Source organism: Penaeus japonicus, unplaced genomic scaffold (assembly GCF_977035675.1).
Source record: "Penaeus japonicus unplaced genomic scaffold, GWHDUDI00000001_assembly GWHDUDI00000029, whole genome shotgun sequence".
In the NCBI taxonomy this organism is placed as follows: domain Eukaryota; kingdom Metazoa; phylum Arthropoda; class Malacostraca; order Decapoda; family Penaeidae; genus Penaeus; species Penaeus japonicus.
In genome coordinates, this window is record NW_028234431.1 from 8,712,161 (window position 1) to 8,727,743 (window position 15,583).

Sequence of the window (15,583 nt, forward strand, 5' to 3'; positions counted from 1 at the left end):
AATGGATGGAGAGAGAGGAAGAAGAAGGAGGATGAAGGGAAGGGGATGGTAAGGAGGAGGATGGATAGATGAACGGAACGGAGAAAGGATGGATTGAATGGATGGAGGGGAGGGAGGAGAGGGAAGTGAAGGGGAGAGTGATGAGATGGGAGGGGGGAGGATTGATGGATTGGAATGGAGGGGGGGAGAGGTGGGAGGGAGGGAAGGGAAGGGAAGGAGGATGGATGGAAGGATGGAGGGAGAGAGAGAGGGAGGGGGAATAGGAAAGGTGGGTGGAAGGGCGGGAAGGGGACGAGGTGAGGGAGAGGAAGGAGAGACTGGAGATGGAGGGACGGAGAGAGAGAGTGGGAGGGATAGGGAGAAGGGGTGGGTGTTAGGATAGCTGGTTGGATGGAGGGGGGGGGGGAAGGGAAGGCGGGAAGGGAGGGTGGAAGGATGGGACTGGTAGGTGGAAAGGGGAGGCAAGAGGGTAGGGGGATGGGATGGAAGGAGTATTTGAAAAGGGTGCCGTTAAGGGGAGGGAGGGTAGGTTGGATGGTACGAGAGAGAGGCTATGAGGGGGAGGGTGGGTTGGATGGATGAATGGAAGGGATCGAATGGGAGATGGAGGGGAGATGTATGAATTGAGATTTGTGTATGGTTGGATCGATTGAATGAGTAGCGAGGAGAGGAGAGAGAGAGAAATCCTTGTATGGTAGTTTCACACAGCAACAATATCATATATTATAAATTTATTTAAAACGAAAAGTAATTATGATTATGTGCCGACGTCAGAAAACAATTATCATAAGGATTAATAAACGATAGATGATTGAATATCGATAACAAGTACTTGCTTAAGTTTGATTGCGAAGGTGACAATTTTATCATTCGAATCTATAATAGCATCGCAAAGAGAGTACATCAATGCGAAGAATCTAACTGACAGTTGGAATTAGATGACTTTCCTAGTAATAAGCCGGACAACAACCGCGACGACTTGTATACTGCAATCCTTCACTCAAGGTCTTTGTGTGACTAAGGATAGACCCCACTTCCCCCCATGGGATAAAGCAAATGCTGTTTGCACCAAGGAAAACTCCACAACCTCTTGATTGGCACTACTGGCCTCATTGAGAGGAATGTCCCCGAAAGATCAGTGAAAGCTAACAAGCAATAGTGCACCAACCAGTTATACCAAACCGAAGTTAGTACCCCTAACGGAAGCCTCCTCCCCCTCCCCCCCTCCCCACTAATGTACAATTATGCCGTCATGCGCCTGGTGCGACAGCCGAAACGCTGGTATGACCGTTGAGAGCGTTAATTGAAGGAAGGTTCAGGGCCGCATCACATGCCCGCAAGGGTTGATGCATTGGCCGTGCGTGGTCGGATACGGTGGGCAATGAAAAATAAAAAAAGGCTAAAGTGTTTAATAGCTCGGAAAAGAAATATATAAGTACAAGAGGGAGGACGATGAAGAGGACAAGAAAAAGTGATTGGTAGTAAAAAGAAGAAGAAGGTGGTGGATTTGGGAGTATTCAATTTCAAGACTTAGACTCCTCTTTAAATCGCAGACCACGTTTGCAGACCATCAACTAATCCCCAGAATGATAATATCTTCATGCCGGCTACACCACCAACAACAAAAACAACAAACAACAACAACAACAACAACAAAACGACGCCTTCAAAACTTGCCCACCGAACACACCCGACGACGAAGGCGAAGTAGACGTGCCCATTGGAAGAGTCCCAGAAGGGCTTGGGAGTACGCCAAGAGGTGGTCCCGCTGGCATAGCTCATCATTAACCCATATCCGCGGGTCCTATGTCTTTATCTGTGTTGCTGACGGTGCTCTGTTATTCGGGCTAGCAGGCGAGGGCCGTTCGGGTGATTGCAAATGACTTCTCTTTGCATACACGAGCCAAGAGAGAGGTGTGGAGCTGGAGGTGGGAGGAGAGGGTGGAGTTGGATGTGAGGGACAGATGAAAGCATGGAAGAGGGGAAGGAGAGAAGGAGAAGGAGAGAAGAGAGAAGAAAAAAGAAGAGAAAAAGAGATAAGAATATAAGAGGAGAAGAGAGAGAGAGAGAAGAAGAAGATAGGGATGAAGAAGAAGATGAGGAAGAAGCAAAATAAGAAGAGAAGAAGAAGAAAGAGGAGGAGCTTCCTCGGGGTTCGGTGTGCTAGAGATGAGGCTGGCGGTGAGGACAGACCAACAGTCGGAATGCGCTGAAGGTGGAGTAGTAGACGTAGCGAAATGTAGATGCGTGAGTCATAGGTCGAGGTCGAGCAGCAGCGTGGGCGTGAAGCAAGAGGTCGAGGACGAACATCTCAGGTGCATGGCGGAGGCTGTGGTCGGTTGGGCATGACGACAGCATCATAAGTATTTATACGAGGGTGTTTCCCGAGGATTCCTTGTACGACGACGCGCGCGGGTGGAGGCTTCGCTCCTCCAGCATAGAGACGTTAATTAGTCATTCACAACGAGGTCATTCCATGAACCATTGGTGAGGAAAACCTTCAAGCTGTCTCCATGGTGAGCAATCATTTATGTTAATCCAGAAACTCTATAGCCGCCCTGCAACATGTTCTTTAGAGTTAAGTAACGTTGATAAAAAAAAAAAAAAACATCCCGTGAGAATGGTACGAAGTATGGGCGCCAACATCCTGCAGGATCCATTTGAATACATCTCCATATAGAGAGCCAAAAGACTATAAAAAGTATCCTATGTGGCACACCTATCAACGGTAGGATTACACAGTCCAACCCCATCCTTGACTCTTGTACCCCACGGACGGCGGGCTGATAAGGACCATTTTGGGGTGTTTGGTGGGAGTCCTTTTTATATAGGGGGGGGGGGATGAGGTTGAGGAGGAAAACTTTAAATTATTATTATTATTATTATTATTATTTTTGAATGAGGCATGACGACCTCCAGCGCATGATGAATTCAACAGCCCTGGATAATGCAGATCCTGGTTATTGTACGGCGCGACAATTCATTCCCATTGTTGTTTTATCTAACACACTTAAGCCCGGACTATGATATAAAATTATAATAATATAAAGACGGAGCCGCGTTATAACTGCAAGCCGAGTCAAGGGCAGTGTGGGACGAACTTCCGCGAGTGAGAACTGTTCACCGCTAGTTCCTGTTTAGTTCCGTGTGTTGTGCCACCATAGTGCACACGAATTTCCTGCTTTACCCTTTTTACTGACGGATGTGACAACAATACGAGATAATAATAATAAAAAAAAAAAATCTGCGGCTGAAAGTGGCAGAAATGCATCATTGTAGACCGCCAAAGTCACGCAGAGTCGGAGTAGGCAGCAGATAAATAAATGGATGGACGCGGATAAGTCAGAGGGAATCGGAAATGTCACCCGAATGGATGTTATGATTATGTTGGCAGTGGCGTCCACGGCGCAGCTCTTGATCTATTTGAGGGAGGAAGTCTGATATGCAACGAAAGAGAACGCGTGTGTGTCTGCGTGCGTGATGAACGGATATAGATGATGGTATTCATAGCTTTTATTGTAGTTTCTGCACGACGGTGATGCAATCTGCAACGTAATGTATGATTAACATAGCATTCCTTGTACGTGTTGTAATGAAATCGTTGGAGAAGTTGAAACGATAGTCATGATACCATTTTTAGTACCACGGTCCTGCGGCCACATGCAACATAAGTTCACACCCTTGAATCCACACGCAACATGCTCCACACTCCTATACCCGCGTTCCACAGAGACGAGACTCCTGTGTCGCAATACAAACCTGTTACACATGGCAAGTTGCCTAACCTGACTCCGTTTTCTTTGTGGAATCTCATTCTTACATCCTGATGTATACCTGGACCCTCTTGCATTCCGCCTTCCTCAGGGATGTACTCTTTAACCCTATGAGAGAGACGTCATGAGAGGTGTCCAATACCTGACCCAAACCGCCCTAGTCCTAACAATGCGAGCGCAACATGTTGCAGAACGGATCGACTATCCAGAGCGCGAGAGAAGGGTGCGCCTCTGGGTCACATGGCCGCCTTGGCCTTGGCAATGAAAATGACGCAGTAGAGCATCGGGTGTTCCCCCTCTCGGTATCACAAAGGGCAGGCAATACACTCCTTCAGACCGAAGACCAAGCAAGCAAGACACTCCTCCAGACCCAAGACCACGCCACACGTCACATCCATCCTATCCCGACGTGCTGCGGGGATCGTCAACAGCACCACATAAGATCACGATGCCTGGTTTTCAGGGTCAAATGGATCCCGACGGACTATCGAGAGAGCGCCATCTTCATAACGGTGTGGGGAGGAGGGAGGCGAGCTGGAGGGAGGGAGGGAAGGGAGGAGGGAGAAAACATAGGGTGCAAGTAAAGGATTGAGGAGGGAAGGAAAGAAGGAAACCAGAAGGGTTTAAAGGAGAGGGAAGGAGAGAATGGGGGAAATAAGAGGAGGGAAGAAGGAACGAATGGCAGCGTAGATGATGGTGATTATGACCGAGGTGAACGTAATGACTGCGGAGGAAATGGGGACTTTGATGTCTGTAGTAATGACTGGGGATGGTGATGGTGACGACGGTGATGATTCATGGTGGTGGTGGTGGTGATGATGAGGGTGTTGATGGGAAAGCCGGTGATGAAATTGATGCGGCGTTCGTTAACGGTGTTGTAGATGTAAACGATTATAATGACAAGACAATGGACCCGGTGGATGTGATGTATCTCACGTCGTAACCTGTACAGACGAGTAAGAAAAGAACAAAGATGCAGATTCACTTAAATATAACAAACAACAACAAGAGTAATGATGACGAGTGATGATACCAATTCTAATGGCGATAATGATGAAAGATCTCGCCCTTTGGAAGAACATTCCAGTACATCTCATCAGAAATCCTCTCCCAAGATTCCCGAGCAACTAAATACGCAAGAGCAGACGCGCCCGCCGCTCGAAAGTGGAAACTCCCCAAAAACAGAAAGAATCTGATGACGAAGGAAGAACAACGGAGGAGGAGAAGGAGAATGGGAGAGCATGAGCAAGGCAGCTGTTGCGGTTAGAGAACGTCCGTCTGTCCATCCGTCCGTCTATCTGTGTGTCTATCTGTCTGTCCGTCCGTCCGTATGTTTGTATGTATGTGTATCTATCTATCTGTGTGTCTGTCTGTGTGTCCGTCTACCTTCCGTGACTGACCCTGAATCCTTCCTCCCTTTCTCGAAGCCCAAAGACCGAGGGAACAATAACGAGGACCCTCTTGCCCTAAACGTCACGGATGAAGGAGTTGAAGACGAGGCGTCCTTAGCCCTCCTGACGACGACGACGACGACGGCGACGTGCGGAAGACGACTGGGACTTCGAGGGTGCAAGTCATACCAAAGTTGGGCGGTGTGGATTTTTTTTTTGGGGGGGAGAGGGGAGGGGGTTTTTAGGCACTGGAGTGTGAGGGGAATGTTTTCGGTGGGCGGCGAGAGTTAAAGGTCGTCTTTAAACGTAGAGGGAGCTTCATCTATATTGTGTATTAATTTTATTTTATACATATGTGTTTATGCATGGATGGACGGGTGTGTATGTATATATCTATATCCATCTATCTATCTATCTATTTATCTATCTATCTACCTACTTACACATACACACACACACACACACACACACACACACACACACACACACACACACACACACACACACACACACACACACACACCCCTGCGTCTAAATTTGCATTCGAGCTAATATTCTCTCGCGGTTGTGTTCGTACCGCTCATAATTGCGTCAAAATGAAGCCTTCATGCTTTCAGAGAAAAATGAACGCTGTACCAGAGCCCGCTAGAGCCTCCGATGGCGTCGCAAGCTGGAATGGCCCTTCCGCCGGAGCGTCATAGCGTCCATCAAGTGGGAGGAAGGTGTTGAGGCGTTGGAGCGTTCCAGTTCGTTCCACATGAGGAACTCTGGAAGTCTGGAAGGTCCCTACCCTCCAGGACTCTTAGGGGTTGCCGCCTAGGGATTAATCGCGAGAATTTCCACCATCTGTCTCGGGCGGGCGCGGTGTGCTGGCTGGCTTGCTATTATCTTATTGTTGTGGGGGTGGGGTGGGGGGTAGAGAGGGGGGAACTAACGATCTGCGGGACCAAGATATCCTTACGCTGTCGGGGAATCGGTACATTGATATACAAAAGGAGAGAAAATTCAATAAAAAAAGAAAAGAAAAGAGGAGGAGGAGGAGGAGGAGGAGAAAGAAGACAGAAGTTGAAAAAGAACTTAACAATAACCCAGCAACCCGAGCGAAATATACCAGTCCAAATTCTCTCCTTCTCCCTCCCTCCCACTCCCTCCTTCCCTCCATCCCTCCCTCCCCATCCCTCTCCCTCCCTCTCTCCCTCTCTCTCCCTCTCCCTCCCCCTCTCTCCCTCTTTAGCGAGCATTATGCCTGGCTGACAAATACGGAAACTTCATTTACTCAGGCGATGGGTTGGGGTTGGCCTTCGGGCGCCGCCGGGAGAAACGCACCAGCCGCCGCCTGTAGTAACTGTGACATTGAGACTGTTCGTTGCACTTCTGCTCTGGGCAATTATAGTCAAGGTTGCCCCGTCCGGTCGCTAGGGGGCGAGAGGCCGTTAACAGTGGCCGTTAACAGGACTGTGTTTTTTTTTATTTTTTTTTATTGGTGGCCTTAACAAAAGGCTTAGGGAATCGCGTCTTTATTGCCGGGCGCTCGTTAAGAGGGCGGCGGAACTGGCTCGAAGTTTTTGGTCGTAAATGAAATGAATCTTCAGGCTGGGAAACGAGCTGTGTCTCAAGAGTGAAAAAACTTAATTGAATACTAATGGTATCAATACTCATGATAACGAATAATAGTAAGAATGATGATAATCAGAGTATTAACAACGGCAGTAGTTGCAATAGTAATATTAGTAATAATGAAGATAATAATAATAATAATAAAAATAACAATAATAATAGTATTAGTGATAATAACAACAATAACAATAATAATAGTATTAGTGATCATAACAACAATAACAATAATAATAACAACAATAAAAGTGATCACAAAAGGAAGAGGAAAATTACCACCACTCTCTCTCTCTCTTCGAGGTTGTGTACGTGGGTTTGGCCATACATGACCGCGAACACTAGGCGGGTGTTTGTGTAGTAAGTGGCGGGAAAAGGGGGGGAGGGGGCGTGGGGGTGTGGGTTACCCGCACCTGCATCCTTACCCCCCCTCCCCCTCCCTCCCCTACTAGTACCAAATTATGAGGGCGGGTTTCGTGATAGTGAGAGTGGTGAGAGTGATGGTGGACAGTGAGTGAGAGTGTGGTGGGCTCATTTTAATATTCGAGAATTCATTGGAAATTCGCTTTGACGATGATGATGAACGTTGGGGGTGTTGGGGCTCTGAGGGAGACAGTGATGACGGGAAGAACTTGATTGCATAACAAGCACCAAACGGTAATTGCAACAACGGCAAGAAAGGCAAACGTATTTCTTTCCACAGGAAGACCAACATCGCATACGCTCAGACCGTTAATGATCAGTGTCCTTAAAGGAGGAGGTGTTGAACCCCGTCTCCACCACCCACTTGACGGCGTAGGTTCGCCATTGTCCCACCTTGCTATCTCACCCCCCCTCCCCCTCGCTTCCCCCTTCCACCCTCCCCCACCTTCTTTGCACATCCGAGGCACCGACGGCGAAATTCGGCTTCGACTTATGTCCTATTTGAGAGCGTCTCTTGCTCGAGGTTTTAGTCTTGCCTTTTTTTTTTTAAATAAGTTTCGTAATATCTATTGAAGTTCTGAGTTCAATCTCTTTCTTCTTTGGGTTGTGTGGGGGGGGAGGGGGGGCGAGGAGGGCAAAGCCTTGGCGAGGGTGTGCCAAGCGATCGCCGGCCCGTCCGCAGCGCATACAAACCTGCAATGTTACATGCCTGGTCGCCCACGCCGCTACCGCCGCCGCCGCCGCCGCCGCCGCCATGATCTGCCTTCCTGCCACGCCGCAGATATGGCCAAGTGCGGCGGCTTCTCTGCCTCTCCTCCATGGCCCACGTGTGGACCTCGGCTTAAAAAAAGGGGTTCGGCTGCTGGTAAGGCAGCTGGAACGTTGCACTACCATGCTATTTTCGCCCTAACAGTTATGGCGCGGGGGATGCCTGGCCTTGGCCTTGCTTAGAATGTTGAAACTCAGCTGAGCCTTGGCCGCTGTGGTGCACGACCCTCCGAATGGGGAATGGGGGATGGGGTGGGGGCGGGGAGGGGGCAGGGAGGGGGAGGGTAGTTAGGGGTTAGGGGTGAAGGGGAGGGTGTGGTCGCCCATAAAGATTTGGCAGTTTCTACTAAGGAGACACACTGACAAACGAGAGTAAAGGATGGGAAGGGAGGTATTCGCGGAGGGTAAAAGACTGTGGGATTATTTCAATTCTTTTTTTTCGTATTTCGCCAATCCCTTTCAGCGCGCACATTAATTTCCCCCCGTGTATGCGAGGTCTGTCCCGCATAATAGATGAATACGATGTGCCTGACTGCCCGCCGAATCACTCTCCAACCTCCAACGTCAATACAATGATCCATGAGACCACAAAGACCCACTAAATGTTGCTAGGTGGCTTCGATCACCCCCACAATTACTGGCATAAAAGCCCACATTGTATTCCACCTGCGAGTATCCTGCGCCTCCTCCTTCTCTCCCCCTCACCCCCTCACCCCCCCTCACCCCCGCCTAGCGTTCATTCACCGTTACTCCCAGCCTTGAAGAACAGTGTTGCCAAGTTTGGACCGTCGCGGAGGCTTTGTTCGCATTTCCACCCCCGTCCGGGACGCAAATTGTCCGAAAATGAAAGGGGAGATGAGAGATAAAATTCCAATTAACGTTTGGGAGTCGTTTGAGATCCGAATGGTCGTAGGTAACAGCTCCATTTAGGTAAAACCTCCATCGGCGTTGGGAGGGCTGTCTCTGCCCACCGGGTGGTGCACCAAGGACAACACTCGCCCGCGGTCATGGCAGTCTTACGGTCCCGTCACGTTTCTCAACACTTGATCATCTCTCAAGTCTAGTGCCGTCGCTTTGGCTTCTGTCACGCTGGATTTGGGCCACTCTGCATCGAGGATAATGGATGATATGGATATCCTCTTCGGGGTAAGATACTTTTGCGGCCGACTGTACCAGCACGAGGTAACGTCAGGTAACTAATCAGTATTCTGGCCACGAAGGATCCACCAGGCCGCCACGGCAGCTTTGGTGGGTGCCGGCCCACATCCAGAGGATATTACACCATTGTTTCTTGCCTGTCACATATAATTGATCTGTGTTTGACCGCATTCTATCACAATGAACGGTAGAAGGGACAGATTTGCGTGAAAGACCTTCCATATCCCCTTTAATAAGGAGACGGGACAGGGAGGGTTGTAGGTTAGTAAGGAGGGACAGTAAGCAAACCGTTCCCTGGCTGTGATGCCCAGAGCATACGTAATGAGCGAGTTTCAGAATGATTGGTGGATTCCCACAGGTTTCGAGCTTACGGCTGCGTGGCGAAGGGTAATTGGAGCACGGATGTAAGATCACGCAAATCAAATGAAACCGAGGGAATTCCCTACACATCCTAATACACCTGTCATGAAATCAATCTGACACGGCGAGTGCACTAGATCACAAAGTTACACAAAGCCTATCCTTAAAAATTAGGCCTCCCCTCTCATTAAGAGGATCATAATGAACCTTATCCCATGAATAAATCAATAAAAAAAACAGGTTGGGTTTAAACCTTTAATGAGTGGGAGGACAACCACACACGGCCAGAGAATGCAACGAAGATTCAGGTTCTCGCTTCTGAATATGGACTCGCGTTCCTCCACCTTCCATCCCCCCGAGGAAGCCGAGGCATCAGCCGACGTCCTGCTGTCCCTAAGGAGCAACGGAACGAGATCCTCCCCGCGTCCTAAGGGGCAATGGACGGAGGAACCAGCGGCCGAACGAATGGGGCAATGGATCAAGATCGTACTGGTTTCTCGGGCACTGGATCGGGGTCCTACCCAGCTGAGGGGCAATGGACCGGGTTCCTGCCAGCCCTAAGGACACCGGGGACACTGCGGCTTGGGGAGCCTCGTCGAGTCTTAGTCTTCGGGGAATCTAGATCATTAGTCCTAATGGATCTGAAGGAGGGATGCTAGTGCGAGGGTCTTCTCCTGATCTGCTGAAGGGGGAAAATGTGTGTGTGGAGAGGGGGTGGGGGTGGGGGGGAGAGTCCTCAGAAAGTGGTGTAAGGATTTTTCCACAGCGTGAAGAAGAGAGTCCTGTAGGAGACGCCAATCTCGAAAGGGTCGTCACGGCGTGTCAGGTGAAGGAAGGAAGGGATGGGGGTGGGGGGAGGGGAAGAGGGGAGAGTAGTAGACAACAGGAAAGGCTAGGGAGGGGGGGAGGGGTGATGGGGAATGGGGGGAGGACGGAGGAGGGAGGAGGTTGTGTGCGTGCGCGCGCGTACCTGGCGGGGTGACGTTACCAAGGTTACTCGGTTTGGAGGGGGGGAGGGGATAGGGGAGGAGGCGGAGAGGGGGACACACTTTCTCACTCTCTAAATGAAAGTGACTTATCGAAGCTAAGCGCGTACCTGGACAAAGTGACTCATGCGTGCGGCACACACCAGTGGGTCTGTGGTGGTGACGTTATAAAAGGAAATTATGCGGTTATATATATATAAATAAACACCCTTTTTCAAGACACGGACCAATTACTCAATCCTAAACAAAATAACATTCGAAGTAATAATAAACACACGAGATTGGAGATATCGGATATCACAAACCGTAACACTGACAGCCATGGCTTGTTGACCCGCTTACAGTGTAATTCGAGACAGTGTTAGACTGAAGAGGAGGAGGAGGAGGAGGAGGAGGAGGACAGTTATCCTAGAACACTGGCAGCCATCCAAGCCCAGTAATTATCATACAAAGCAGACAGTTATCCAAGGATAGTGATGTTATGAGATACAGTAGGCAGAGGTGAATGGGAATGACACAGTACTGTAGACAAGAATACATTATTACAGGATATATCGGGACAAAGGAGAGTATTCTGTGATGTTTTGCTCGTACTTTTCCTTAACGAGAAGATCGGGAATGGGACGGCATCGGGGGTACTATTTTAAGCCTAGGGGAGTAAGTGAAGGTTCTACAACGCCACCTACACCGCCTGGGGACTGAGCCTCGCCTCTTAAAGGTTCATCCGAGGCCGGTCTAAGACCCGAAGGAGCAAAAGGCCAGAAAGGGAGGGGTGATCGGGGGCTGGGGGAGGGCTCAAGGGGAAGGGGAAGGGGAGGGGAGGGAGGAGGAATAGAGGAAGGGGAGGAAGAAGGGGAAGGGGAGGGAAAAGGAGAAGAGGAAGGGGGAGGGGAGGGAGATGGGAAAGGGGAAGGGGAGGGAGAAGGGCAGGGTAAAAGGAAGGGGCAGGGGAAGGGGAAGGGGAGGGGAAAGAGGCAAGGAGGAGGGGAAGGGGAGGGGAAGGGGAGCTGACCCCTAACGACGATTTTAAAGGTGAGGAAATTGAGCTTGCGTTACACGATCTTTGCTATTTAGTAACGTCAGCCTTTAGCCAGAACGGGGAAGAAAGGTTTAGGTGTGATTGATTGAGGTGTCATGTCATCGTCAGCTGACATTTGGCCAGTCGCGGATATCCATACGGTGACCTTACAATATCGGGGGATATAAATGACATAACGGGGGCGACACACCTATTTATAGGCTGACATATAAGGAGCCATAAACACAATGCACAAAAATACGGATAAACATCTGAGCATTTTTTTTTCTCTTCATCTAGGCTACTATTTAATCCCCGTGAATAACTAGAAGGAACAGAAAGACAGGGGGAAAAAAATATGACCAAGAATGCCCCATAGACTCAATGAGGCTCCCGAGTAATTAGCATTCAGCTCGCGGTGGCAACTTGAGCCTACGTGAGGCTCCTCGACGACCACGCCTCCCAACGTTCCCACGAAGGACGCCTAACAGGTCTTTTCCAGACGGGACAGCCTATATCCTCCTCGGTGTCAAGGTATGTTCTCACAGTAACAGGTATATTATTAGATTCGAAGCGGGAGAGGCTGTCACAGCAGCTGGGGCGGAAAGAAAGGGGGAATAAGGAGGAATAATGTGGATAATGAGATAGAGAGAGATCATAGAAGGATGGTTCTGGCTGGGAGGCAAGGATAGGCAGTGGCAATGCAGTTATTCCAGCCTCCGGCCAGACTCAGGATCTGTCCCCGAGAGTGGGAAGCGGGGAGGAAGGGGGTGGGGGGTGGGGGAGGGGGGTGAGGTGCCACGCCATTCCCTCCTGTCTCCCTCCGCCCCGGCCTGTGGCAGCCTTCCGACGCTATGTGGTCGTGACGTCATGACCCCATTCTTTATCCAGCTGGCTTTTATCATACGAGGGTGTCAAGTCGTTTTACCATCTGGATAAAGTTTCAGGGTTTCCAAACTACTAACCCATCGGTCGCGTCGGGATCATAGGATAACAGACACACACACACACACACACACACATATATATATATATTGTCACCGCTGAAAACGCTACGAAACATTTGATAAACAAGACACCCCTTTTTTATAATCGCTAAAGACCTAAAGACCTAGAGTTTCCTTGACGCCAGCAGACTTTATCTTCTCGACGGCGACAACGACAAAGACGACGGCGCCACGATGGTGGGAGGGGGGGAGGGGGGAGGGGAGGAGGAGCTCCGACCTCCCGAGAAAGGTATAAAAGGAGGGCGCAGCGTCGGAGATCGGCCAGATACGCTCGTTGTTTTTTGATATGCGCTGTATGTCAAGGGCAAAAAAGTAAGGCAAAAAGGTTCCTCTTTACAGGCTGTCTTGTCTCTCTTGTTAGAAAGTTAGAAGCGACCCTGTGCGAAGGCCAGGTAACTGTTGTGCCTGCCTGCTCGCCTGTCCATGTGGAGCAACGTTCTCGGCCGTTCCCGCAACCCTCGTGATTCTTGCTCTCCTCTGATAAGATATGACTGATAAAAACAATGGGCGAAGCGGTGAGCAAATGCCCTCCCTCGGCGTGTAAAAAGCACTGTGCTACTTCGCAATGGCAGATGCTTTTGTGCTCTCGCTCTTAGGTCTATGCCTTTTTATTCTGCTTTACTCAATATGGAAACACACACACACACACATATATGTATATGTATATATATACATATATGTATATATATATATATATATATATATATATATATATATATATATGTATACATATATATGTATATATATATAAATATATATTATATATATATATATATATATATATATATATATATATATATATATATAGATATGTAGATATATGCATATACATATAAATATATACATATATATATGTATATGTATATATATATGTATATGTGTATGTATATATATATATATATATATATATATATATATATATATACATATATGTATATATAATACATATATACATATATATATATATATATATATATATATATATATATATATATATATATATATTATATATATAATATATATATATATATATATATATATATATATATATATATATATATATATATATATATATATGTTTATATATACATATACATATGCATATATATATGCATATATATATATAAACATAATTATATATATATATATATATATATATATATATTATATATATATATATATATATATATATATATATATATATATATATATTATATATATATATATATATATATATATATATATATATATATATATATATATATATATATATATATATATATATGTATATGTTTATATATATATATATATATATTTATATATATATATATATATATATATTTATTTATTTATTTATATATACATATATTTATCTATCTATATCTTTATCTATATCATATATACATTTTAATTCATCTATCTGTATCTTTATCTATCTAGATGTATATACATATAAAGAGAGAGAGATATAGATACACAAATACATGAATATATATATGCAGATGTAAATCGATAGATAAATAAATATAGATAACTAGACCTTTTGTGTATATAGAGAAGAGGAAAAGCACACACACACAAAAACGCTCACGCACGCACATAATAAGCATACATTTTTCCGGTGCTTATAAAGCCGCGATTTGCTTGTCACCGATCTAGATAGTTTCTTCTTTCAACCTTGTCTAACCATTGGAGGTGAGCACACGGTCTCGCTCACCTTCCACATCTTTTCGGACTTCGGGCCACGGAAATCTCGAGCCAAAACGTCTCCGCTGTGGCCTAAAACCTCCGTTCCTTCGGCAGGAGGACATTGGAAAAAGCTCGGTTCGGAATCGCCATGCACAGCCTTCTTCGGACAGTGCGAGGTGCCGACGCAGGCCAGCGCATGACCGAAAGCTAAAGAGGTTCGTCCGATCAACGTGGTATGACCTTGCGAGTGTCTTTCCGGGGGAGAGAAACGGTAACAGTGTACGTGTATGTGTGTGTGTGTGTCTGTGTGTGTGTGTGTATGAGTGGGTGTATGTATATATGTGTGTGTACTTCACCCAGTAGACTCGCAAGGTTTTCGATTGGGGGAAACCTCTGCGGGACGCCCTGAGGGTTGTGCTCTCGTTTTCTGGCAATTAAGGTTGCAATTAGCAATCGAATGACGGCCAGTATGGATAGCAGTGAAGCAAGGTTGCATGGAAACTTATGGTAGTTTGTTGGTTGCTGTTCTGACAACAACGAGTCAAATATATAGCTTGAAAGATGGAAAACAAACTCCAGAGTGTCCTCAATGCGAGGAGTTTGTTCAGGGCATGAGAGATGCATAGGGAAGCGACCATCTCGTACTCAACAACCTGGACTACCTTACATAAGCAGGCTGGCGAACCGCCCAACCGTGTCGGCTCCATCATATAATAAGTAGTTGACATAAGTTTTGAGAAAACTTGCCGTACCAGTGGCGTCTCCGTCGAAAACGGTGGCGAAGGAGGCCGCCCTTGGTCCCCGTCCTCTTTCCAGTCAGAGGACGCCCGTGGAGCGGATAACTACGCATCTCGGAAGGGCCACGTCCTCTTTCAACTTGTCCGCTAGACCGTTGACTCGGCTTGCTACAGATAACCCCAAGACTATAAACCCTGGGTCCTTTGGTAGGATCTGGACACAGAGGAACCTGTTTGAGTCCATATAGGATCCAGCGCCCAACGCTCCTTTCCAAACATCTTTTCTAAAGTCCCGTTGGGAGTACCTGTACGGCCAGGGTCAACAAGTCGCCGACAAGACTGTGGCGCAACCACTTCCTACTTCCCCTAACTATTTCTTCTTCGTTATGTGTCCGATTTTATTTGAGTTGTGAAGATTTTTTAAGAAATGTTAAATAGCTTGAAATAATATTCTAATAACACGGTCGTTGTCCGAGTTGAAAAAAAATAATGCGATGAAACACATAACATTTAGATTTCCCGATTGTTTTGTTTAGGTAACAGCTAATGTGACGAAACACTTTCAGGAAACTCAGGCATTATTCATGAGTGGATGTAAAAGCACGAAAAAAAGAAGGCCAACCTGTATGCTCCGACAGTTTCAAAATAAGGCAAGCCACAGC

General features: G+C 47.1%; 1 protein-coding gene across 2 annotated transcripts in view; it reads right to left on the reverse strand.

Annotated features, from left to right (window-relative positions):
- LOC122253988 (transcriptional regulator ovo) overlaps nt 1–15,583 on the reverse strand; it is a 30,423-nt gene that overhangs the window by 13,921 nt on the left and 919 nt on the right. The window lies entirely within an intron of this gene.